Below are 27,578 nucleotides of genomic sequence, written 5' to 3'. Positions count from 1 at the left end.
TATGGAGATGCAGGGGATCGAACCCTGTACCTCTCGCATGCAAAGCGAGCGCTCTACCATTTGAGCTACATCCCCACATATATAATTAATGTTGAAAATTTTAAATCAACATAACAGTATCATCTCTTAAAAATAATGGTAAATAAGTTTCATGTTTGATTAAAAATTTTAATTCTCGCAAAGAAGATGGAACACAATAAGAGTCGAATAAAACGCAAATCATATGTTGTTTAATATAAAATAACTGTCAAATACTTGCGATAACCCTTTAAAAATCATATAATCACATACGTATGAGACGGAGAATACTCTCAATACAAAGGCTCAATAATCTAAGTTTAGAACAAATTGGTTAAAAAAATTACCACTCAAGCAACGAAAGCATTAAAGAAAATTGTTATAATGCAAATAACACATCTCAAACGAAAGAATGAAAAAATACTACAGATGAATTCTCTATACTTTTAATTTTTGTCTGTGAGAAATACTATTTTTTAGTACCTCACACAAATAAAATAGTGGAGTAATCATATATAAATAAAAGGATTAAATATAAATAAGTAATCCTTAAATCATTGATTTATGAAGAGAATTATGGTAAGTTTTAAACTTAAAAAAATATCAAAATGCACGAAAAATAGCTTAAAAGTCATTGAAGGACATTAGATCCGTGGAGATGCAGCATCACGAGGAGATAAGCAGCGACATAAAAGGTTCAAGGCGTGTGTTTGGCAGCCAAAGGAGACGCATGAACCGCGGTTGTTTTACGATTATCAACGGGTGACTGGCATTAAAGATGATGATTAATTAGAAAAAATTTAGGAGGAACTGGCTCGTGGCAGCGCATATAGTGACGAAAAATTTCTAGTGGTTGGAGGAAGAAACAACAAGCATGTGACATCTACGAGACTCAAGTGATAGAGGTCGGGTGTGGAGGGAAGAGGTCCTTGAGAAGTAGGTCTGAATCGCGTGGTATGTGAGTATCTGATCTAGTCGATTTAGTTCATGGAACCATATGTTGATGGATCGTCGTGTCTAAGACGTGTATTGGATCTTTGGGATTCTAGAATTTATACATTTTATTTTTTAAAATTATTTTAGTATAAAGTGAAGACTAAAAGATAGAGAAAAGTGGTGGTACTCCGAAATAGAGAGAAAACGGCAGATACTCTTTAGAGTTCTTGAAATTTGAGGAGCCTTTGGAGGTATCTTAGTGGATTTTGAGATACTTCAAAACACAATGGGTTTATTTGATTCATATATAAGTAGTTGCAGAGAATGAGAAACACTTTGGTGGATAATAAGTATTGTTATTAGAAACAAGGGCGGATGTTTTCAAGGTACTCATTTGTAATCCTTTGTAACAACTTTTGGAAGTATAGTGATTTAGAGAGTTTTGTCTCTCCCAAGAGTGAATGCGGTTTATTTGAACTGAGTAAATAAGTAATTCTTGTACTATTTTTTTATCTTCCTCTTGCTTGTTGTGGACTTTGTTATAATGTTTGGAATATTAATTTTTGTGAGAGGTCATTTATTTTGATTTTCAATATTCTTTGACCGTCACATCAAATTATTTGGCGTGGGGGATAGATTTTGGGATTTCAAAACGAGAAGTTCTTGGTATGGGTTGAACATTTCAATTTCACAACAAAATATATTTGAGGCGAAGGAAAAAAAATTTAATTATCAATTATCTAATAATCTCGCAGTCCTCAAATAAATGTGACATTTGAAAATATTGTTTGTCTCAAAATAATGTTGCTATTAGTTTGCAATGAAATTTCAAGCTGTATCTTCCAACTGTACTCTCTAATTTTATTCTGTATATCACTCCCTCATTAGTTTTATCTCTCTTTGAATTTATGAAAATAAAAATAGGTCAATAGTTACTAAGATTAATTTCCTAAATTACACTTACGTCTTCCGTTTGTCATTTTTTCAATTCGAGTAACTTAGGTAACTTTGATACTAGCTTCGGGACGAAGGTAGCATATGAAATGAGAACACAATCAAATCAAAGTCCACTATAAGATTTTAAAAACCATGGTCGTTGTCAAATGACAAAAAGTTAATAAGAAATTATTATGGAGATGCAGGGGATCGAACCCTGTACCTCTCGCATGCAAAGCGAGCGCTCTACCATTTGAGCTACATCCCCACATATATAATTAATGTTGAAAATTTTAAATCAACATAACAGTATCATCTCTTAAAAATAATGGTAAATAAGTTTCATGTTTGATTAAAAATTTTAATTCTCGCAAAGAAGATGGAACACAATAAGAGTCGAATAAAACGCAAATCATATGTTGTTTAATATAAAATAACTGTCAAATACTTGCGATAACCCTTTAAAAATCATATAATCACATACGTATGAGACGGAGAATACTCTCAATACAAAGGCTCAATAATCTAAGTTTAGAACAAATTGGTTAAAAAAATTACCACTCAAGCAACGAAAGCATTAAAGAAAATTGTTATAATGCAAATAACACATCTCAAACGAAAGAATGAAAAAATACTACAGATGAATTCTCTATACTTTTAATTTTTGTCTGTGAGAAATACTATTTTTTAGTACCTCACACAAATAAAATAGTGGAGTAATCATATATAAATAAAAGGATTAAATATAAATAAGTAATCCTTAAATCATTGATTTATGAAGAGAATTATGGTAAGTTTTAAACTTAAAAAAATATCAAAATGCACGAAAAATAGCTTAAAAGTCATTGAAGGACATTAGATCCGTGGAGATGCAGCATCACGAGGAGATAAGCAGCGACATAAAAGGTTCAAGGCGTGTGTTTGGCAGCCAAAGGAGACGCATGAACCGCGGTTGTTTTACGATTATCAACGGGTGACTGGCATTAAAGATGATGATTAATTAGAAAAAATTTAGGAGGAACTGGCTCGTGGCAGCGCATATAGTGACGAAAAATTTCTAGTGGTTGGAGGAAGAAACAACAAGCATGTGACATCTACGAGACTCAAGTGATAGAGGTCGGGTGTGGAGGGAAGAGGTCCTTGAGAAGTAGGTCTGAATCGCGTGGTATGTGAGTATCTGATCTAGTCGATTTAGTTCATGGAACCATATGTTGATGGATCGTCGTGTCTAAGACGTGTATTGGATCTTTGGGATTCTAGAATTTATACATTTTATTTTTTAAAATTATTTTAGTATAAAGTGAAGACTAAAAGATAGAGAAAAGTGGTGGTACTCCGAAATAGAGAGAAAACGGCAGATACTCTTTAGAGTTCTTGAAATTTGAGGAGCCTTTGGAGGTATCTTAGTGGATTTTGAGATACTTCAAAACACAATGGGTTTATTTGATTCATATATAAGTAGTTGCAGAGAATGAGAAACACTTTGGTGGATAATAAGTATTGTTATTAGAAACAAGGGCGGATGTTTTCAAGGTACTCATTTGTAATCCTTTGTAACAACTTTTGGAAGTATAGTGATTTAGAGAGTTTTGTCTCTCCCAAGAGTGAATGCGGTTTATTTGAACTGAGTAAATAAGTAATTCTTGTACTATTTTTTTATCTTCCTCTTGCTTGTTGTGGACTTTGTTATAATGTTTGGAATATTAATTTTTGTGAGAGGTCATTTATTTTGATTTTCAATATTCTTTGACCGTCACATCAAATTATTTGGCGTGGGGGATAGATTTTGGGATTTCAAAACGAGAAGTTCTTGGTATGGGTTGAACATTTCAATTTCACAACAAAATATATTTGAGGCGAAGGAAAAAAAAGTTTAATTATCAATTATCTAATAATCTCGCAGTCCTCAAATAAATGTGACATTTGAAAATATTGTTTGTCTCAAAATAATGTTGCTATTAGTTTGCAATGAAATTTCAAGCTGTATCTTCCAACTGTACTCTCTAATTTTATTCTGTATATCACTCCCTCATTAGTTTTATCTCTCTTTGAATTTATGAAAATAAAAATAGGTCAATAGTTACTAAGATTAATTTCCTAAATTACACTTACGTCTTCCGTTTGTCATTTTTTCAATTCGAGTAACTTAGGTAACTTTGATACTAGCTTCGGGACGAAGGTAGCATATGAAATGAGAACACAATCAAATCAAAGTCCACTATAAGATTTTAAAAACCATGGTCGTTGTCAAATGACAAAAAGTTAATAAGAAATTATTATGGAGATGCAGGGGATCGAACCCTGTACCTCTCGCATGCAAAGCGAGCGCTCTACCATTTGAGCTACATCCCCACATATATAATTAATGTTGAAAATTTTAAATCAACATAAGAGTATAATCTCTTAAAAATAATGGTAAATAAGTTTCATGTTTGATTAAAAATTTTAATTCTCGCAAAGAAGATGGAACACAATAAGAGTCGAATAAAACGCAAATCATATGTTGTTTAATATAAAATAACTGTCAAATACTTGCGATAACCCTTTAAAAATCATATAATCACATACGTATGAGACGGAGAATACTCTCAATACAAAGGCTCAATAATCTAAGTTTAGAACAAATTGGTTAAAAAAATTACCACTCAAGCAACGAAAGCATTAAAGAAAATTGTTATAATGCAAATAACACATCTCAAACGAAAGAATGAAAAAATACTACAGATGAATTCTCTATACTTTTAATTTTTGTCTGTGAGAAATACTATTTTTTAGTACCTCACACAAATAAAATAGTGGAGTAATCATATATAAATAAAAGGATTAAATATAAATAAGTAATCCTTAAATCATTGATTTATGAAGAGAATTATGGTAAGTTTTAAACTTAAAAAATATCAAAATGCACGAAAAATAGCTTAAAAGTCATTGAAGGACATTAGATCCGTGGAGATGCAGCATCACGAGGAGATAAGCAGCGACATAAAAGGTTCAAGGCGTGTGTTTGGCAGCCAAAGGAGACGCATGAACCGCGGTTGTTTTACGATTATCAACGGGTGACTGGCATTAAAGATGATGATTAATTAGAAAAAATTTAGGAGGAACTGGCTCGTGGCAGCGCATATAGTGACGAAAAATTTCTAGTGGTTGGAGGAAGAAACAACAAGCATGTGACATCTACGAGACTCAAGTGATAGAGGTCGGGTGTGGAGGGAAGAGGTCCTTGAGAAGTAGGTCTGAATCGCGTGGTATGTGAGTATCTGATCTAGTCGATTTAGTTCATGGAACCATATGTTGATGGATCGTCGTGTCTAAGACGTGTATTGGATCTTTGGGATTCTAGAATTTATACATTTTATTTTTTAAAATTATTTTAGTATAAAGTGAAGACTAAAAGATAGAGAAAAGTGGTGGTACTCCGAAATAGAGAGAAAACGGCAGATACTCTTTAGAGTTCTTGAAATTTGAGGAGCCTTTGGAGGTATCTTAGTGGATTTTGAGATACTTCAAAACACAATGGGTTTATTTGATTCATATATAAGTAGTTGCAGAGAATGAGAAACACTTTGGTGGATAATAAGTATTGTTATTAGAAACAAGGGCGGATGTTTTCAAGGTACTCATTTGTAATCCTTTGTAACAACTTTTGGAAGTATAGTGATTTAGAGAGTTTTGTCTCTCCCAAGAGTGAATGCGGTTTATTTGAACTGAGTAAATAAGTAATTCTTGTACTATTTTTTTATCTTCCTCTTGCTTGTTGTGGACTTTGTTATAATGTTTGGAATATTAATTTTTGTGAGAGGTCATTTATTTTGATTTTCAATATTCTTTGACCGTCACATCAAATTATTTGGCGTGGGGGATAGATTTTGGGATTTCAAAACGAGAAGTTCTTGGTATGGGTTGAACATTTCAATTTCACAACAAAATATATTTGAGGCGAAGGAAAAAAAAGTTTAATTATCAATTATCTAATAATCTCGCAGTCCTCAAATAAATGTGACATTTGAAAATATTGTTTGTCTCAAAATAATGTTGCTATTAGTTTGCAATGAAATTTCAAGCTGTATCTTCCAACTGTACTCTCTAATTTTATTCTGTATATCACTCCCTCATTAGTTTTATCTCTCTTTGAATTTATGAAAATAAAAATAGGTCAATAGTTACTAAGATTAATTTCCTAAATTACACTTACGTCTTCCGTTTGTCATTTTTTCAATTCGAGTAACTTAGGTAACTTTGATACTAGCTTCGGGACGAAGGTAGCATATGAAATGAGAACACAATCAAATCAAAGTCCACTATAAGATTTTAAAAACCATGGTCGTTGTCAAATGACAAAAAGTTAATAAGAAATTATTATGGAGATGCAGGGGATCGAACCCTGTACCTCTCGCATGCAAAGCGAGCGCTCTACCATTTGAGCTACATCCCCACATATATAATTAATGTTGAAAATTTTAAATCAACATAAGAGTATAATCTCTTAAAAATAATGGTAAATAAGTTTCATGTTTGATTAAAAATTTTAATTCTCGCAAAGAAGATGGAACACAATAAGAGTCGAATAAAACGCAAATCATATGTTGTTTAATATAAAATAACTGTCAAATACTTGCGATAACCCTTTAAAAATCATATAATCACATACGTATGAGACGGAGAATACTCTCAATACAAAGGCTCAATAATCTAAGTTTAGAACAAATTGGTTAAAAAAATTACCACTCAAGCAACGAAAGCATTAAAGAAAATTGTTATAATGCAAATAACACATCTCAAACGAAAGAATGAAAAAATACTACAGATGAATTCTCTATACTTTTAATTTTTGTCTGTGAGAAATACTATTTTTTAGTACCTCACACAAATAAAATAGTGGAGTAATCATATATAAATAAAAGGATTAAATATAAATAAGTAATCCTTAAATCATTGATTTATGAAGAGAATTATGGTAAGTTTTAAACTTAAAAAATATCAAAATGCACGAAAAATAGCTTAAAAGTCATTGAAGGACATTAGATCCGTGGAGATGCAGCATCACGAGGAGATAAGCAGCGACATAAAAGGTTCAAGGCGTGTGTTTGGCAGCCAAAGGAGACGCATGAACCGCGGTTGTTTTACGATTATCAACGGGTGACTGGCATTAAAGATGATGATTAATTAGAAAAAATTTAGGAGGAACTGGCTCGTGGCAGCGCATATAGTGACGAAAAATTTCTAGTGGTTGGAGGAAGAAACAACAAGCATGTGACATCTACGAGACTCAAGTGATAGAGGTCGGGTGTGGAGGGAAGAGGTCCTTGAGAAGTAGGTCTGAATCGCGTGGTATGTGAGTATCTGATCTAGTCGATTTAGTTCATGGAACCATATGTTGATGGATCGTCGTGTCTAAGACGTGTATTGGATCTTTGGGATTCTAGAATTTATACATTTTATTTTTTAAAATTATTTTAGTATAAAGTGAAGACTAAAAGATAGAGAAAAGTGGTGGTACTCCGAAATAGAGAGAAAACGGCAGATACTCTTTAGAGTTCTTGAAATTTGAGGAGCCTTTGGAGGTATCTTAGTGGATTTTGAGATACTTCAAAACACAATGGGTTTATTTGATTCATATATAAGTAGTTGCAGAGAATGAGAAACACTTTGGTGGATAATAAGTATTGTTATTAGAAACAAGGGCGGATGTTTTCAAGGTACTCATTTGTAATCCTTTGTAACAACTTTTGGAAGTATAGTGATTTAGAGAGTTTTGTCTCTCCCAAGAGTGAATGCGGTTTATTTGAACTGAGTAAATAAGTAATTCTTGTACTATTTTTTTATCTTCCTCTTGCTTGTTGTGGACTTTGTTATAATGTTTGGAATATTAATTTTTGTGAGAGGTCATTTATTTTGATTTTCAATATTCTTTGACCGTCACATCAAATTATTTGGCGTGGGGGATAGATTTTGGGATTTCAAAACGAGAAGTTCTTGGTATGGGTTGAACATTTCAATTTCACAACAAAATATATTTGAGGCGAAGGAAAAAAAAGTTTAATTATCAATTATCTAATAATCTCGCAGTCCTCAAATAAATGTGACATTTGAAAATATTGTTTGTCTCAAAATAATGTTGCTATTAGTTTGCAATGAAATTTCAAGCTGTATCTTCCAACTGTACTCTCTAATTTTATTCTGTATATCACTCCCTCATTAGTTTTATCTCTCTTTGAATTTATGAAAATAAAAATAGGTCAATAGTTACTAAGATTAATTTCCTAAATTACACTTACGTCTTCCGTTTGTCATTTTTTCAATTCGAGTAACTTAGGTAACTTTGATACTAGCTTCGGGACGAAGGTAGCATATGAAATGAGAACACAATCAAATCAAAGTCCACTATAAGATTTTAAAAACCATGGTCGTTGTCAAATGACAAAAAGTTAATAAGAAATTATTATGGAGATGCAGGGGATCGAACCCTGTACCTCTCGCATGCAAAGCGAGCGCTCTACCATTTGAGCTACATCCCCACATATATAATTAATGTTGAAAATTTTAAATCAACATAAGAGTATAATCTCTTAAAAATAATGGTAAATAAGTTTCATGTTTGATTAAAAATTTTAATTCTCGCAAAGAAGATGGAACACAATAAGAGTCGAATAAAACGCAAATCATATGTTGTTTAATATAAAATAACTGTCAAATACTTGCGATAACCCTTTAAAAATCATATAATCACATACGTATGAGACGGAGAATACTCTCAATACAAAGGCTCAATAATCTAAGTTTAGAACAAATTGGTTAAAAAAATTACCACTCAAGCAACGAAAGCATTAAAGAAAATTGTTATAATGCAAATAACACATCTCAAACGAAAGAATGAAAAAATACTACAGATGAATTCTCTATACTTTTAATTTTTGTCTGTGAGAAATACTATTTTTTAGTACCTCACACAAATAAAATAGTGGAGTAATCATATATAAATAAAAGGATTAAATATAAATAAGTAATCCTTAAATCATTGATTTATGAAGAGAATTATGGTAAGTTTTAAACTTAAAAAATATCAAAATGCACGAAAAATAGCTTAAAAGTCATTGAAGGACATTAGATCCGTGGAGATGCAGCATCACGAGGAGATAAGCAGCGACATAAAAGGTTCAAGGCGTGTGTTTGGCAGCCAAAGGAGACGCATGAACCGCGGTTGTTTTACGATTATCAACGGGTGACTGGCATTAAAGATGATGATTAATTAGAAAAAATTTAGGAGGAACTGGCTCGTGGCAGCGCATATAGTGACGAAAAATTTCTAGTGGTTGGAGGAAGAAACAACAAGCATGTGACATCTACGAGACTCAAGTGATAGAGGTCGGGTGTGGAGGGAAGAGGTCCTTGAGAAGTAGGTCTGAATCGCGTGGTATGTGAGTATCTGATCTAGTCGATTTAGTTCATGGAACCATATGTTGATGGATCGTCGTGTCTAAGACGTGTATTGGATCTTTGGGATTCTAGAATTTATACATTTTATTTTTTAAAATTATTTTAGTATAAAGTGAAGACTAAAAGATAGAGAAAAGTGGTGGTACTCCGAAATAGAGAGAAAACGGCAGATACTCTTTAGAGTTCTTGAAATTTGAGGAGCCTTTGGAGGTATCTTAGTGGATTTTGAGATACTTCAAAACACAATGGGTTTATTTGATTCATATATAAGTAGTTGCAGAGAATGAGAAACACTTTGGTGGATAATAAGTATTGTTATTAGAAACAAGGGCGGATGTTTTCAAGGTACTCATTTGTAATCCTTTGTAACAACTTTTGGAAGTATAGTGATTTAGAGAGTTTTGTCTCTCCCAAGAGTGAATGCGGTTTATTTGAACTGAGTAAATAAGTAATTCTTGTACTATTTTTTTATCTTCCTCTTGCTTGTTGTGGACTTTGTTATAATGTTTGGAATATTAATTTTTGTGAGAGGTCATTTATTTTGATTTTCAATATTCTTTGACCGTCACATCAAATTATTTGGCGTGGGGGATAGATTTTGGGATTTCAAAACGAGAAGTTCTTGGTATGGGTTGAACATTTCAATTTCACAACAAAATATATTTGAGGCGAAGGAAAAAAAAGTTTAATTATCAATTATCTAATAATCTCGCAGTCCTCAAATAAATGTGACATTTGAAAATATTGTTTGTCTCAAAATAATGTTGCTATTAGTTTGCAATGAAATTTCAAGCTGTATCTTCCAACTGTACTCTCTAATTTTATTCTGTATATCACTCCCTCATTAGTTTTATCTCTCTTTGAATTTATGAAAATAAAAATAGGTCAATAGTTACTAAGATTAATTTCCTAAATTACACTTACGTCTTCCGTTTGTCATTTTTTCAATTCGAGTAACTTAGGTAACTTTGATACTAGCTTCGGGACGAAGGTAGCATATGAAATGAGAACACAATCAAATCAAAGTCCACTATAAGATTTTAAAAACCATGGTCGTTGTCAAATGACAAAAAGTTAATAAGAAATTATTATGGAGATGCAGGGGATCGAACCCTGTACCTCTCGCATGCAAAGCGAGCGCTCTACCATTTGAGCTACATCCCCACATATATAATTAATGTTGAAAATTTTAAATCAACATAAGAGTATAATCTCTTAAAAATAATGGTAAATAAGTTTCATGTTTGATTAAAAATTTTAATTCTCGCAAAGAAGATGGAACACAATAAGAGTCGAATAAAACGCAAATCATATGTTGTTTAATATAAAATAACTGTCAAATACTTGCGATAACCCTTTAAAAATCATATAATCACATACGTATGAGACGGAGAATACTCTCAATACAAAGGCTCAATAATCTAAGTTTAGAACAAATTGGTTAAAAAAATTACCACTCAAGCAACGAAAGCATTAAAGAAAATTGTTATAATGCAAATAACACATCTCAAACGAAAGAATGAAAAAATACTACAGATGAATTCTCTATACTTTTAATTTTTGTCTGTGAGAAATACTATTTTTTAGTACCTCACACAAATAAAATAGTGGAGTAATCATATATAAATAAAAGGATTAAATATAAATAAGTAATCCTTAAATCATTGATTTATGAAGAGAATTATGGTAAGTTTTAAACTTAAAAAATATCAAAATGCACGAAAAATAGCTTAAAAGTCATTGAAGGACATTAGATCCGTGGAGATGCAGCATCACGAGGAGATAAGCAGCGACATAAAAGGTTCAAGGCGTGTGTTTGGCAGCCAAAGGAGACGCATGAACCGCGGTTGTTTTACGATTATCAACGGGTGACTGGCATTAAAGATGATGATTAATTAGAAAAAATTTAGGAGGAACTGGCTCGTGGCAGCGCATATAGTGAGGAAAAATTTCTAGTGGTTGGAGGAAGAAACAACAAGCATGTGACATCTACGAGACTCAAGTGATAGAGGTCGGGTGTGGAGGGAAGAGGTCCTTGAGAAGTAGGTCTGAATCGCGTGGTATGTGAGTATCTGATCTAGTCGATTTAGTTCATGGAACCATATGTTGATGGATCGTCGTGTCTAAGACGTGTATTGGATCTTTGGGATTCTAGAATTTATACATTTTATTTTTTAAAATTATTTTAGTATAAAGTGAAGACTAAAAGATAGAGAAAAGTGGTGGTACTCCGAAATAGAGAGAAAACGGCAGATACTCTTTAGAGTTCTTGAAATTTGAGGAACCTTTGGAGGTATCTTAGTGGATTTTGAGATACTTCAAAACACAATGGGTTTATTTGATTCATATATAAGTAGTTGCAGAGAATGAGAAACACTTTGGTGGATAATAAGTATTGTTATTAGAAACAAGGGCGGATGTTTTCAAGGTACTCATTTGTAATCCTTTGTAACAACTTTTGGAAGTATAGTGATTTAGAGAGTTTTGTCTCTCCCAAGAGTGAATGCGGTTTATTTGAACTGAGTAAATAAGTAATTCTTGTACTATTTTTTTATCTTCCTCTTGCTTGTTGTGGACTTTGTTATAATGTTTGGAATATTAATTTTTGTGAGAGGTCATTTATTTTGATTTTCAATATTCTTTGACCGTCACATCAAATTATTTGGCGTGGGGGATAGATTTTGGGATTTCAAAACGAGAAGTTCTTGGTATGGGTTGAACATTTCAATTTCACAACAAAATATATTTGAGGCGAAGGAAAAAAAAGTTTAATTATCAATTATCTAATAATCTCGCAGTCCTCAAATAAATGTGACATTTGAAAATATTGTTTGTCTCAAAATAATGTTGCTATTAGTTTGCAATGAAATTTCAAGCTGTATCTTCCAACTGTACTCTCTAATTTTATTCTGTATATCACTCCCTCATTAGTTTTATCTCTCTTTGAATTTATGAAAATAAAAATAGGTCAATAGTTACTAAGATTAATTTCCTAAATTACACTTACGTCTTCCGTTTGTCATTTTTTCAATTCGAGTAACTTAGGTAACTTTGATACTAGCTTCGGGACGAAGGTAGCATATGAAATGAGAACACAATCAAATCAAAGTCCACTATAAGATTTTAAAAACCATGGTCGTTGTCAAATGACAAAAAGTTAATAAGAAATTATTATGGAGATGCAGGGGATCGAACCCTGTACCTCTCGCATGCAAAGCGAGCGCTCTACCATTTGAGCTACATCCCCACATATATAATTAATGTTGAAAATTTTAAATCAACATAAGAGTATAATCTCTTAAAAATAATGGTAAATAAGTTTCATGTTTGATTAAAAATTTTAATTCTCGCAAAGAAGATGGAACACAATAAGAGTCGAATAAAACGCAAATCATATGTTGTTTAATATAAAATAACTGTCAAATACTTGCGATAACCCTTTAAAAATCATATAATCACATACGTATGAGACGGAGAATACTCTCAATACAAAGGCTCAATAATCTAAGTTTAGAACAAATTGGTTAAAAAAATTACCACTCAAGCAACGAAAGCATTAAAGAAAATTGTTATAATGCAAATAACACATCTCAAACGAAAGAATGAAAAAATACTACAGATGAATTCTCTATACTTTTAATTTTTGTCTGTGAGAAATACTATTTTTTAGTACCTCACACAAATAAAATAGTGGAGTAATCATATATAAATAAAAGGATTAAATATAAATAAGTAATCCTTAAATCATTGATTTATGAAGAGAATTATGGTAAGTTTTAAACTTAAAAAATATCAAAATGCACGAAAAATAGCTTAAAAGTCATTGAAGGACATTAGATCCGTGGAGATGCAGCATCACGAGGAGATAAGCAGCGACATAAAAGGTTCAAGGCGTGTGTTTGGCAGCCAAAGGAGACGCATGAACCGCGGTTGTTTTACGATTATCAACGGGTGACTGGCATTAAAGATGATGATTAATTAGAAAAAATTTAGGAGGAACTGGCTCGTGGCAGCGCATATAGTGAGGAAAAATTTCTAGTGGTTGGAGGAAGAAACAACAAGCATGTGACATCTACGAGACTCAAGTGATAGAGGTCGGGTGTGGAGGGAAGAGGTCCTTGAGAAGTAGGTCTGAATCGCGTGGTATGTGAGTATCTGATCTAGTCGATTTAGTTCATGGAACCATATGTTGATGGATCGTCGTGTCTAAGACGTGTATTGGATCTTTGGGATTCTAGAATTTATACATTTTATTTTTTAAAATTATTTTAGTATAAAGTGAAGACTAAAAGATAGAGAAAAGTGGTGGTACTCCGAAATAGAGAGAAAACGGCAGATACTCTTTAGAGTTCTTGAAATTTGAGGAACCTTTGGAGGTATCTTAGTGGATTTTGAGATACTTCAAAACACAATGGGTTTGTTTGATTCATATATAAGTAGTTGCAGAGAATGAGAAACACTTTGGTGGATAATAAGTATTGTTATTAGAAACAAGGGCGGATGTTTTCAAGGTACTCATTTGTAATCCTTTGTAACAACTTTTGGAAGTATAGTGATTTAGAGAGTTTTGTCTCTCCCAAGAGTGAATGCGGTTTATTTGAACTGAGTAAATAAGTAATTCTTGTACTATTTTTTTATCTTCCTCTTGCTTGTTGTGGACTTTGTTATAATGTTTGGAATATTAATTTTTGTGAGAGGTCATTTATTTTGATTTTCAATATTCTTTGACCGTCACATCAAATTATTTGGCGTGGGGGATAGATTTTGGGATTTCAAAACGAGAAGTTCTTGGTATGGGTTGAACATTTCAATTTCACAACAAAATATATTTGAGGCGAAGGAAAAAAAAGTTTAATTATCAATTATCTAATAATCTCGCAGTCCTCAAATAAATGTGACATTTGAAAATATTGTTTGTCTCAAAATAATGTTGCTATTAGTTTGCAATGAAATTTCAAGCTGTATCTTCCAACTGTACTCTCTAATTTTATTCTGTATATCACTCCCTCATTAGTTTTATCTCTCTTTGAATTTATGAAAATAAAAATAGGTCAATAGTTACTAAGATTAATTTCCTAAATTACACTTACGTCTTCCGTTTGTCATTTTTTCAATTCGAGTAACTTAGGTAACTTTGATACTAGCTTCGGGACGAAGGTAGCATATGAAATGAGAACACAATCAAATCAAAGTCCACTATAAGATTTTAAAAACCATGGTCGTTGTCAAATGACAAAAAGTTAATAAGAAATTATTATGGAGATGCAGGGGATCGAACCCTGTACCTCTCGCATGCAAAGCGAGCGCTCTACCATTTGAGCTACATCCCCACATATATAATTAATGTTGAAAATTTTAAATCAACATAAGAGTATAATCTCTTAAAAATAATGGTAAATAAGTTTCATGTTTGATTAAAAATTTTAATTCTCGCAAAGAAGATGGAACACAATAAGAGTCGAATAAAACGCAAATCATATGTTGTTTAATATAAAATAACTGTCAAATACTTGCGATAACCCTTTAAAAATCATATAATCACATACGTATGAGACGGAGAATACTCTCAATACAAAGGCTCAATAATCTAAGTTTAGAACAAATTGGTTAAAAAAATTACCACTCAAGCAACGAAAGCATTAAAGAAAATTGTTATAATGCAAATAACACATCTCAAACGAAAGAATGAAAAAATACTACAGATGAATTCTCTATACTTTTAATTTTTGTCTGTGAGAAATACTATTTTTTAGTACCTCACACAAATAAAATAGTGGAATAATCATATATAAATAAAAGGATTAAATATAAATAAGTAATCCTTAAATCATTGATTTATGAAGAGAATTATGGTAAGTTTTAAACTTAAAAAATATCAAAATGCACGAAAAATAGCTTAAAAGTCATTGAAGGACATTAGATCCGTGGAGATGCAGCATCACGAGGAGATAAGCAGCGACATAAAAGGTTCAAGGCGTGTGTTTGGCAGCCAAAGGAGACGCATGAACCGCGGTTGTTTTACGATTATCAACGGGTGACTGGCATTAAAGATGATGATTAATTAGAAAAAATTTAGGAGGAACTGGCTCGTGGCAGCGCATATAGTGAGGAAAAATTTCTAGTGGTTGGAGGAAGAAACAACAAGCATGTGACATCTACGAGACTCAAGTGATAGAGGTCGGGTGTGGAGGGAAGAGGTCCTTGAGAAGTAGGTCTGAATCGCGTGGTATGTGAGTATCTGATCTAGTCGATTTAGTTCATGGAACCATATGTTGATGGATCGTCGTGTCTAAGACGTGTATTGGATCTTTGGGATTCTAGAATTTATACATTTTATTTTTTAAAATTATTTTAGTATAAAGTGAAGACTAAAAGATAGAGAAAAGTGGTGGTACTCCGAAATAGAGAGAAAACGGCAGATACTCTTTAGAGTTCTTGAAATTTGAGGAACCTTTGGAGGTATCTTAGTGGATTTTGAGATACTTCAAAACACAATGGGTTTGTTTGATTCATATATAAGTAGTTGCAGAGAATGAGAAACACTTTGGTGGATAATAAGTATTGTTATTAGAAACAAGGGCGGATGTTTTCAAGGTACTCATTTGTAATCCTTTGTAACAACTTTTGGAAGTATAGTGATTTAGAGAGTTTTGTCTCTCCCAAGAGTGAATGCGGTTTATTTGAACTGAGTAAATAAGTAATTCTTGAACTATTTTTTTATCTTCCTCTTGCTTGTTGTGGACTTTGTTATAATGTTTGGAATATTAATTTTTGTGAGAGGTCATTTATTTTGATTTTCAATATTCTTTGACCGTCACATCAAATTATTTGGCGTGGGGGATAGATTTTGGGATTTCAAAACGAGAAGTTCTTGGTATGGGTTGAACATTTCAATTTCACAACAAAATATATTTGAGGCGAAGGAAAAAAAAGTTTAATTATCAATTATCTAATAATCTCGCAGTCCTCAAATAAATGTGACATTTGAAAATATTGTTTGTCTCAAAATAATGTTGCTATTAGTTTGCAATGAAATTTCAAGCTGTATCTTCCAACTGTACTCTCTAATTTTATTCTGTATATCACTCCCTCATTAGTTTTATCTCTCTTTAAAATTTATGAAAATAAAAATAGGTCAATAGTTACTAAGATTAATTTCCTAAATTACACTTACGTCTTCCGTTTGTCATTTTTTCAATTCGAGTAACTTAGGTAACTTTGATACTAGCTTCGGGACGAAGGTAGCATATGAAATGAGAACACAATCAAATCAAAGTCCACTATAAGATTTTAAAAACCATGGTCGTTGTCAAATGACAAAAAGTTAATAAGAAATTATTATGGAGATGCAGGGGATCGAACCCTGTACCTCTCGCATGCAAAGCGAGCGCTCTACCATTTGAGCTACATCCCCACATATATAATTAATGTTGAAAATTTTAAATCAACATAACAGTATCATCTCTTAAAAATAATGGTAAATAAGTTTCATGTTTGATTAAAAATTTTAATTCTCGCAAAGAAGATGGAACACAATAAGAGTCGAATAAAACGCAAATCATATGTTGTTTAATATAAAAAAACTGTCAAATACTTGCGATAACCCTTTAAAAATCATATAATCACATACGTATGAGACGGAGAATACTCTCAATACAAAGGCTCAATAATCTAAGTTTAGAACAAATTGGTTAAAAAAATTACCACTCAAGCAACGAAAGCATTAAAGAAAATTGTTATAATGCAAATAACACATCTCAAACGAAAGAATGAAAAAATACTACAGATGAATTCTCTATACTTTTAATTTTTGTCTGTGAGAAATACTATTTTTTAGTACCTCACACAAATAAAATAGTGGAATAATCATATATAAATAAAAGGATTAAATATAAATAAGTAATCCTTAAATCATTGATTTATGAAGAGAATTATGATAAGTTTTAAACTTAAAAAATATCAAAATGCACGAAAAATAGCTTAAAAGTCATTGAAGGACATTAGATCCGTGGAGATGCAGCATCACGAGGAGATAAGCAGCGACATAAAAGGTTCAAGGCGTGTGTTTGGCAGCCAAAGGAGACGCATGAACCGCGGTTGTTTTACGATTATCAACGGGTGACTGGCATTAAAGATGATGATTAATTAGAAAAAATTTAGGAGGAACTGGCTCGTGGCAGCGCATATAGTGAGGAAAAATTTCTAGTGGTTGGAGGAAGAAACAACAAGCATGTGACATCTACGAGACTCAAGTGATAGAGGTCGGGTGTGGAGGGAAGAGGTCCTTGAGAAGTAGGTCTGAATCGCGTGGTATGTGAGTATCTGATCTAGTCGATTTAGTTCATGGAACCATATGTTGATGGATCGTCGTGTCTAAGACGTGTATTGGATCTTTGGGATTCTAGAATTTATACATTTTATTTTTTAAAATTATTTTAGTATAAAGTGAAGACTAAAAGATAGAGAAAAGTGGTGGTACTCCGAAATAGAGAGAAAACGGCAGATACTCTTTAGAGTTCTTGAAATTTGAGGAACCTTTGGAGGTATCTTAGTGGATTTTGAGATACTTCAAAACACAATGGGTTTGTTTGATTCATATATAAGTAGTTGCAGAGAATGAGAAACACTTTGGTGGATAATAAGTATTGTTATTAGAAACAAGGGCGGATGTTTTCAAGGTACTCATTTGTAATCCTTTGTAACAACTTTTGGAAGTATAGTGATTTAGAGAGTTTTGTCTCTCCCAAGAGTGAATGCGGTTTATTTGAACTGAGTAAATAAGTAATTCTTGTACTATTTTTTTATCTTCCTCTTGCTTGTTGTGGACTTTGTTATAATGTTTGGAATATTAATTTTTGTGAGAGGTCATTTATTTTGATTTTCAATATTCTTTGACCGTCACATCAAATTATTTGGCGTGGGGGATAGATTTTGGGATTTCAAAACGAGAAGTTCTTGGTATGGGTTGAACATTTCAATTTCACAACAAAATATATTTGAGGCGAAGGAAAAAAAAGTTTAATTATCAATTATCTAATAATCTCGCAGTCCTCAAATAAATGTGACATTTGAAAATATTGTTTGTCTCAAAATAATGTTGCTATTAGTTTGCAATGAAATTTCAAGCTGTATCTTCCAACTGTACTCTCTAATTTTATTCTGTATATCACTCCCTCATTAGTTTTATCTCTCTTTGAATTTATGAAAATAAAAATAGGTCAATAGTTACTAAGATTAATTTCCTAAATTACACTTACGTCTTCCGTTTGTCATTTTTTCAATTCGAGTAACTTAGGTAACTTTGATACTAGCTTCGGGACGAAGGTAGCATATGAAATGAGAACACAATCAAATCAAAGTCCACTATAAGATTTTAAAAACCATGGTCGTTGTCAAATGACAAAAAGTTAATAAGAAATTATTATGGAGATGCAGGGGATCGAACCCTGTACCTCTCGCATGCAAAGCGAGCGCTCTACCATTTGAGCTACATCCCCACATATATAATTAATGTTGAAAATTTTAAATCAACATAACAGTATCATCTCTTAAAAATAATGGTAAATAAGTTTCATGTTTGATTAAAAATTTTAATTCTCGCAAAGAAGATGGAACACAATAAGAGTCGAATAAAACGCAAATCATATGTTGTTTAATATAAAATAACTGTCAAATACTTGCGATAACCCTTTAAAAATCATATAATCACATACGTATGAGACGGAGAATACTCTCAATACAAAGGCTCAATAATCTAAGTTTAGAACAAATTGGTTAAAAAAATTACCACTCAAGCAACGAAAGCATTAAAGAAAATTGTTATAATGCAAATAACACATCTCAAACGAAAGAATGACAAAATACTACAGATGAATTCTCTATACTTTTAATTTTTGTCTGTGAGAAATACTATTTTTTAGTACCTCACACAAATAAAATAGTGGAATAATCATATATAAATAAAAGGATTAAATATAAATAAGTAATCCTTAAATCATTGATTTATGAAGAGAATTATGGTTTAAGTTTTAAAAAATTGAAAAAAATATCAAAATGCACGAAAAATAGCTTAAAAGTCATTGAAGGACATTAGATCCGTGGAGATGCAGCATCACGAGGAGATAAGCAGCGACATAAAAGGTTCAAGGCGTGTGTTTGGCAGCCAAAGGAGACGCATGAACCGCGGTTCGTTTTACGATTATCAATGGGTGACTGGCAACAAAGACGATGGTTTAGTAAGAAAGTGTTTGGAGGAAGTGGCTCGGGACAACGCATATAATGATGAAAAGTTTCAAGTTATTGGAGGAAGAAACAACATGCATGTGACATCTATGAGACTCCAGTGATAGAGGTCAGGTGTGGAAGGAAGCGGTCCTTGAGAAGCAGGTCTGAATCGAGTGGTATGTGAGTATCAGATCGAGTCGATTTAGTTCATGGAACCATTTTGTTGACAAGTCCTTGTGTGTAAGACTTGTATTGGATCTGTTGGATTCTAGAATTACTAAATTTGATTTTTATAACTATTTTAGTATAACTTGAAGACTGTAAGATAGAGAAAAGAAATGGTAATCGAAAATTGAGAGAAAAAGGTAGATACTCTTTAGAGTGTTTTGATTTGAGCAAACTTTGAAGGTATCTTAATGGATTGTGAAAATGCTTTTAAACACAATGAGTTTATTTGATTCATATATAAGTAGAGTGCTCGCATGCAACGCGAGCACTCTACCATTTGAGCGCTACATCCACACACATATATATATATATATATATATATATATATATATATATATATATATATATATATATATATAACACAACGAGTTTATTTGATTCATATATAAGTAGAGTGCTCGCATGCAACGCGAGCACTCTACCATTTGAGCGCTACATCCACACACACATATATATATATATATATATATATATATATATATATATATATATATATATATATATATATATATATATATATATATATATATATATATATATGTGGATGTAGCGCTCAAATGGTAGAGTGCTCGCGTTGCATGCGAGCACTCTACTTATATATGAATCAAATAAACTCATTGTGTTTAAAAGCATTTTCACAATCCATTAAGATACCTTCAAAGAAGGAAGACAGTATGAGTAGAATAAATCGCCACAATATGTGGAGAATAAATCGCAAATCATAACATAGTGAGATCATAGATACTATTGTGCACAGGATGTGGAGAAAACTAACAGTGCATCATTGTTAGATATATAGAAATGAGATAGTATATAGTGGAGATAATAGAAATAAGGATAGAAATAGAAGTATACATAGTGAGATCATAGATACTATTGTGCACAGGATGTGGAGAAAACTAATCCTAAGAGGCAATATTGCTCCTTTTCTTCTATGAGTTTGTTGTGTAGGAGTGTTTAGGTGTTGTTTGCTGGACCCTATGAGTCGCTTTGTACATAACTGTTTTTGAAATAATATTTAAATTTTTATTCTTTCCAAAAAAAACGCAAATCATATGTTGTTTAATATGAAATTACTGTCAAATACTTGTAATAAGCTTTTAATAGTCATATAATCTCATTCATATGAGATAGATAATATCCTTTCTTGTCATGATTATAATTATATTCTTTCTTGTTAGGTCTGTCTTGTATAGATTAATTATGAAATAAACAAATTCTATCTTTTGTTCGATAAACAAAAAGTTAATAGTTTTTTATTTTTATTTCTAAATTTGTTCAGTATTTCAATTATTTTAGTAGTTGTGAATTTTTATTCATACTCGTAAAAAATTAAACATGAATATATAAAATGCCAGCAGTTTGATAACAAATCAAGCATAAGTGTCATTAGATTTGATATGTCATAATCCAATAATTGCTTCAACATGTAAAACACCGACCAGGTACTGCATAGTTTGGTGAGTGGAAATTGTTTTAAGGAAGCAAATGGTGGTTACAATGATAGATACACTATTGCAATCAATAAATCTTTGAGGTCTACCATTACCATTACAATGTTTTTTAAATAATAGACACAACTTAGCTTATATTGCATTGCTTATAAAGGGACCATGATTGTGATTTCACTGAATTTTCTTCCCTACTTTTTTCATGCAACCATGTGCTACCAATTAATGCTTCTATTATAGCTAAAACCAAATTATGTATATCACCTTGAAAACAATATCCTAATTATGTCTCTTTTAGAATTATAAGCACTCTCCCTCTCATGTGTCTGTTAATATGATACAAAACACACTTCATGCATTTCAATTTTTATGGTCCTTTTGTGTTCCTTTTATTGTTGTTGCGGAGTTAAGAAGCAAAGAACATATACCTAGTAAAAGGAATCATTGATTTGTGTGGGGAGAAAGAACAACACTCTCAGTAACTAATATGTGTACTTGTTTTGAAAAATACAACATTAAATTTTATTCATATTATGTTCAATGCAAATTATGAAAAATTCAAAAAAGCTGACATTATTTTGTCGAGTTCTTGGTAACTTGGCCCCAAACATTCATCACACTGTTTTTTTTAGTTCAAATTCAATAGGTTCATTACTGAGTGTCACATGCTAAAAGAGGAAGTTTTAATTGCTTCTGAAGAAATAAGTATGGGATTTTCTAGCTTTGATTTATTATGATGTGATTGCAAAATAAATTGAAATGGCAGTAACAATAAGTTAAAGTTTGTGAGTGTAATGCAAGAATGTACCTAAGATTAAATTTACAAATGTTGTTCATTTTGTGGTCACAATATGATGATATGGCCCCAACAAGGTAACTATACCTAAACTGTCAGAGGCTATATCGTGGTATGTCTTTGGGTGTGGGTGCAATTCTTGGTAGCCTAATTAGTGGACATTTGATTGTAGTGCTTATTAATAATGTTCATTGTGATCTTGTTGGAAGTAAAATTTTAGAATACTTAACTTCAAAACAATTTAACGAAAAGCAAAAACAATTACAAACTTAATGAATATGAAATTAAAATCGTTTAGACACTAGCTTTTGTAGCCACAACTTTTAATAATTTCCTTAATTTCTTGTAAGAAGAAGCAAGCAAACAAAGTGTACTTTTGTAATCTAAAGATTATATAAATAAATAATTCATTTGCAGTTTATGTTATACAAGTAATAAATAATATTTAAAAAAATTATATATGCTATAAATTATTTTTATAAGATACCTTAAATAAAATAAATATAAAAATTTGTGAAAAATATCAAAAAATACTTATAATTTATCTTAAACTATTTCAAAAATATCTATATTGTTACATAAATTTAAATTAAATATTTTTAATAAAATAAAAAGTTATAAAATTAATATAATTTACATGTTTTACGGTGTAAAATATTAAATTATTATAATCAATTTTATTTAATATTTTATTTTAATTAATAATAAATTTAACTCATTTAAACATTCTTCTCATTATTTAAAAAAAAAAATCAAAATTGAAAAACAATGTCACAATTATAACAAAAATATTTAGATATCAAGTCTCCTATAAAGAACTAAATTTTTTTATTATCTTTATGTGTGGTTTTTAAAATAACAAATCAAACAATATACATTATAAATGTTTGTTATTATTATATATTTTTAATAGCTGTTATTATTTAATTGATATATAATATAATTTAAAAAGTTATTTAAAAAATCAATTAAATAAAATTATATAAATGTAAAATAAAAATGTGAGGCCCTAGGCGGTAGCCTACTCTTAGGGTCGGTCCTGAATGCAAAAAAGAATCATCTTATTGTATAGAAGTAACTTTTAGAAATTACTCATTCTTAAGGATGTATATTCGATGTTGAGAATGTTATAACTGAGTGTGTGTGTAAATGATGAAAGTCGTTCTATCATAATTAAAATTAATTCTACAATCTAAGATTTAATTTTCTTATGTTTTTATGCTTAACATAACTAAACTATCTCTATAAACAAATATTGAATATGATAAATTTATGATCATGATTATTTCGGATATAAAAATTTGGTAATTATGTTTTTGTTGTAAAAATAACAAAAATAAATTTCTAAGCAAGCAGAAGTACTTATACAAAAGAAAAAAAATAAGAATGAAAAATTCAAAACTAATACTCACAAATTCATTATTCAATTTGTAATTTTTACATAGACAAAAATTTCAAACCATATGTAGAATTGAAACTTTTAAGGAAAAAATTGCAAAACATCCAAACTGTAATGTTTAAACGAAAAATTAGAAATTCTTTCTCAACTATAATTTTTTGACAAATAAAATACAAATTCTCTTTCAATTACAATTTTTGAATGCAAAAATTACAAACTCCCTCTCTACTATAATTTTTAGACAAAAAAAATTGCAAATCCTCTCTAAACCCTTATGACACTCAACTACCAAAATCTCATTGCACTCACAAGACTATATTTTGTTGTGGCGAATAAACTCAAACTAACTCTCTATATTTATTTAATAATACGTTGATTTTAGTTTCTTCCTACTACCTAATGTGGAACTTAGATGAATATATTATTTGATCCACTAAATATTTCATTCATCAAAAGTCTCACATATGTGTACCTTGTCATCAATTTTTTTTTTCAAAGTGTTTAATATTCTTACAATGATTAGTTACTTTTATAATATTATTACTCTTCAATCTTTTTTTCTTCGTCCTCACTTATAAAAAAAAATCTACTCTTCCTTTTTCATTTGATTAAAATATTTGTTACTCTTTCTTCATCCCTTGATCAAAATCATGCTTTAATAGCAGTAGTTGTTGAGAAAATAATAAAATAAATAAATAAATTTTACGCACACGGAAGCATACTCATAAAAGAAAAAACAAATCCAAAACTAAAACTCACAAATTTATTATAATTTTTACAAGAAGAAAATTACAAACTCATGCAATTGCAATTTTTAAGGAAAAAATTACAAACCTTTCAAATTGCAGTTTTTAAATGAAAAAATTACAAACCTTTCAAATTGCAGTTTTTAAATGAAAAATTACAAACTCTCTCTCAACAACAATTTTAAAACCAAAAAATTGCAATCTCTCTCAACTTACAAATTTTAAATGGAAAAATTGCAAACCTTATTTTAACTATAATTGTTGAACGGAAAAATTGTGAACTCTCTCAACTATAATTTTTAGACGGAAAAATTGTAAACCTTTTCTAAACCATGACATAGCACTTTACAACTAAAGTCTAAAACTACATTGACTCTGATGGGTAAGACAATTTTTGAACTCATAGCTTATGTCTTATAGCTTATAATCTCATATGACAATAAAATACCTATTTGATAACTGTCTACTTATCACGAGCTTATAGCTTATTTTACTGACTTATAACTTATTTTTCAGATGCTATTTTAAATAGCGTTTTAGCTTATAGATTTTAGCTTATCATTTTTTCTTCCTATTTTACCCTTATTATTTTAAATAAAACTCACTACCATCTTTTATAATTTAATTTAAAATAAAATAATTATATATTAAATGTTTTTTAGGTCATTTTAATTTATCAACTAATTAAACCACTAATTTTATCAAACAGTTCAATTAATTTATCAGCTATAAGTCATCAACCATCAGCTATAAGCTATAAACTATCAATCATCAGTCATAAGCTATAAGCTACCAGCTAGCTTATCAGTCGAATATTATTTTTACCAAACAGAGTCATTGTAGTCACAAAGCTGCATTTTGTCGGGGTGAATAAACTCAAACTAACTCACCATATTTATAATAATACTTCAATTCTAATTTATATGAATATACTATTTGATCCAATATTTTATTGTTGTTTTACGCGCTTTAATTTTTAAATTTATTCCAAATCTTATTCTTTAATTTTTTTTAATCTAACAATCACAAATTATATTGTGCAATCTATTTTAGAAGAAAGTTTCTCAACCAACTCCATGGATCTCTTAAACACTACACGAAATTCCATTTTTATCCTCAGCTTCCGTAGATGCATATCTGAAAGCACCCTATATTTTGAAAATTTTGATTCCTTCCGTAGATACTCCTATAATATCATTTTCGAATATAATTTAATCACTCGTTATAAAAATACTACGTCAAGAATAATTTTTTGTTAAAATAATAAATATGTAAATAAAATAAAAAATTACAAGTTAAAAGTTATAAGTTTAAAAGCTATTTAAATAATTTAAAAAAAGTAAAATAAAAACAAGTAAAAAAAAAGCTAAAATAGTGGTTTGTATTTTACTGAGTGACAAAGAATTCGTAATCTCAATTTATTAGATAGAGAGTAAGTTTCAATGATGACGTATAACATGCTACTTGTGAAGATGCATGCATGTATACGGTAGTACAACAATACAAATCAGACATTAATTTATTTTTTAAAATGATGATATAATGATGTGATGTAAATGAAAGAGGCATCTGTATTGTATATATCTTTCTAAGTTTTGTGGTAGTTATTATTTGTTTTATTCTTTCGTTTTCAGGGTTGGAAATTAGGCATGTTATATCCTTCCTTCATTCTTTTCTTAACCATACATAGTTTTTTATATAGTGACGAAGGTTTTCACGCTGCCTGGTAATAATGACAGACAAATTTGTGTATAAATATATTTTGTATTTGTACCTATGTTTAGAAGTTTTGTTTATATTTTGGTTTTTTATTTAAAAAATAATATTAAAAAATGGAAGATAAGATGAGAGAGAGGAGAAAACACGAAATATAGAGGCAAGTCACCGTAATTTGCCGCCTTAAAGTTACTGAAACATGACCCCTCAATATATAGTTGCCACAACCGTCTTTGTCTATGTGTAGGACGGACTAAATAACACATGACATTTAAAAATTTGAGACGACTATCATGACTGTTTTATATATTTCGTATATGAAATATGAGTTGTTCCCATTATCATTTTTAAAATATATGATAATTTTTTTTAAAATGACATATATGAAATTATCTCATATATATATATATATATATATATATATATATATATATATATATATATATATATATATATATATATATATATATATACACGCTAAAAGTTTAAATAGAATTATTCATAATTTTATTTCTTAATTCTTGTTTTACTAAGAAAAATCTCTTTTATATCGATTAGAAAAGAAATTTTATCTCGATTTCTAAGGTGAGGTAACGAAAGACGTCATAAAAATTTGCTATGTTTCTATTGGATAAAGTTCCACCGATGAAAAAATTATACTGACCACGGGTTTGATCCACAACAATAACATTTGTGTATTTAAAAAATTAGAAAGCGTATGTCATTATTCCTCTCGATTGTTGGTGATATCCCATATGGAAAGTGTGTTTTTATCTCGGAAGCATGAACTCGATCTTCAGCCCTTACCGCGATTCTCTCAAAGGAAGGAGATGAATCTGACTAAGTAAGGGGCCGCGGAGGGACTGTTTGAAAATTTCAAACCGAGTGGAAAAATATATTTGTTTGTCAAATATAATTTATTTTAAATTTTATTTTGACGTGTATTCTTTTTAGACATATATACACTGTGACATAATCTATATATACATCTGAAACAGAATTAAAATAGTTTATTTATATATATCAAATTACATTGATTACAAAATTTATAACATAACCTAATATACATATATAAAAATTGGTACACAAATAGAACCTATATACATATTTAATAACACAACCAGAATGACAAAATCAAATACGTAAGTGTAATAGAAAACCTATACACATATTTTGCAACAATTAAGAGAAAGTAGTGTTGTTGAAGTTCACAAAATGATCGGAATGAACCGGTTTAACGTGAGCGGATGCTATTTATACCTTCTTGTGGGAATGATGTTGCATCGTAAAACACACCTATAGTTTGAACAAATAAATTAGGATAACATTAGAAAAACAACGTTAAAGATTCAATCTCCAGAACAACAACCACATACCTTTTAACATAAACTTTTTACTAGCTAACAAGAACAACTTTAACTTAACAACTGACATAAATAAATTGCATGCATATGAATAAAGTGAACACATTAATCACTAATGCCTCCAGAGACAATATCAAACTTATGTTTCATAACATATTATTCACACGCATATTCGTTGGGGCTACAAATATTTTCATGTAGTTGCTAATACAAACAAAGAACAAGTAATAGATTAGCATAAATAAAATAATACCAAAAAGCACAAGTAATACTTACTTTTGAGAAAATGAACTTTGTCCTTTTATTTCTTATATTATGAGTCATAAA

At 30.5% G+C, this 27,578-nt stretch overlaps 10 non-coding genes across 10 annotated transcripts; all 10 read right to left on the bottom strand.

Annotated features, from left to right (window-relative positions):
* Positions 1-2: 2 nt before the first annotated feature.
* On the bottom strand, positions 3-75 carry TRNAA-UGC (transfer RNA alanine (anticodon UGC)). The gene has a single exon. It is a non-coding gene; the product is annotated as a tRNA-Ala (tRNA).
* A 2,010-nt stretch (positions 76-2,085) lies between these two features.
* TRNAA-UGC (transfer RNA alanine (anticodon UGC)) lies at positions 2,086-2,158 on the bottom strand. Its single transcript has one exon. It is a non-coding gene; the product is annotated as a tRNA-Ala (tRNA).
* A 2,011-nt stretch (positions 2,159-4,169) lies between these two features.
* TRNAA-UGC (transfer RNA alanine (anticodon UGC)) lies at positions 4,170-4,242 on the bottom strand. The gene has a single exon. It is a non-coding gene; the product is annotated as a tRNA-Ala (tRNA).
* A 2,010-nt stretch (positions 4,243-6,252) lies between these two features.
* On the bottom strand, positions 6,253-6,325 carry TRNAA-UGC (transfer RNA alanine (anticodon UGC)). Its single transcript has one exon. It is a non-coding gene; the product is annotated as a tRNA-Ala (tRNA).
* Positions 6,326-8,335: 2,010 nt separating this feature from the next.
* TRNAA-UGC (transfer RNA alanine (anticodon UGC)) lies at positions 8,336-8,408 on the bottom strand. Its single transcript has one exon. It is a non-coding gene; the product is annotated as a tRNA-Ala (tRNA).
* Positions 8,409-10,418: 2,010 nt separating this feature from the next.
* Positions 10,419-10,491, bottom strand: TRNAA-UGC (transfer RNA alanine (anticodon UGC)). Its single transcript has one exon. It is a non-coding gene; the product is annotated as a tRNA-Ala (tRNA).
* Positions 10,492-12,501: 2,010 nt separating this feature from the next.
* TRNAA-UGC (transfer RNA alanine (anticodon UGC)) lies at positions 12,502-12,574 on the bottom strand. The gene has a single exon. It is a non-coding gene; the product is annotated as a tRNA-Ala (tRNA).
* Positions 12,575-14,584: 2,010 nt separating this feature from the next.
* On the bottom strand, positions 14,585-14,657 carry TRNAA-UGC (transfer RNA alanine (anticodon UGC)). The gene has a single exon. It is a non-coding gene; the product is annotated as a tRNA-Ala (tRNA).
* A 2,011-nt stretch (positions 14,658-16,668) lies between these two features.
* TRNAA-UGC (transfer RNA alanine (anticodon UGC)) lies at positions 16,669-16,741 on the bottom strand. The gene has a single exon. It is a non-coding gene; the product is annotated as a tRNA-Ala (tRNA).
* A 2,010-nt stretch (positions 16,742-18,751) lies between these two features.
* Positions 18,752-18,824, bottom strand: TRNAA-UGC (transfer RNA alanine (anticodon UGC)). Its single transcript has one exon. It is a non-coding gene; the product is annotated as a tRNA-Ala (tRNA).
* Between the last annotated feature and the right edge of the window lie 8,754 nt (positions 18,825-27,578).

Source organism: Vicia villosa, linkage group LG5, assembly GCF_029867415.1.
Source record: "Vicia villosa cultivar HV-30 ecotype Madison, WI linkage group LG5, Vvil1.0, whole genome shotgun sequence".
Classification (NCBI taxonomy): Eukaryota; Viridiplantae; Streptophyta; class Magnoliopsida; order Fabales; family Fabaceae; genus Vicia; species Vicia villosa.
The sequence above is the reverse complement of the archived record's forward strand: the minus strand, read 5'-3'. Positions and strand labels throughout refer to the sequence as shown.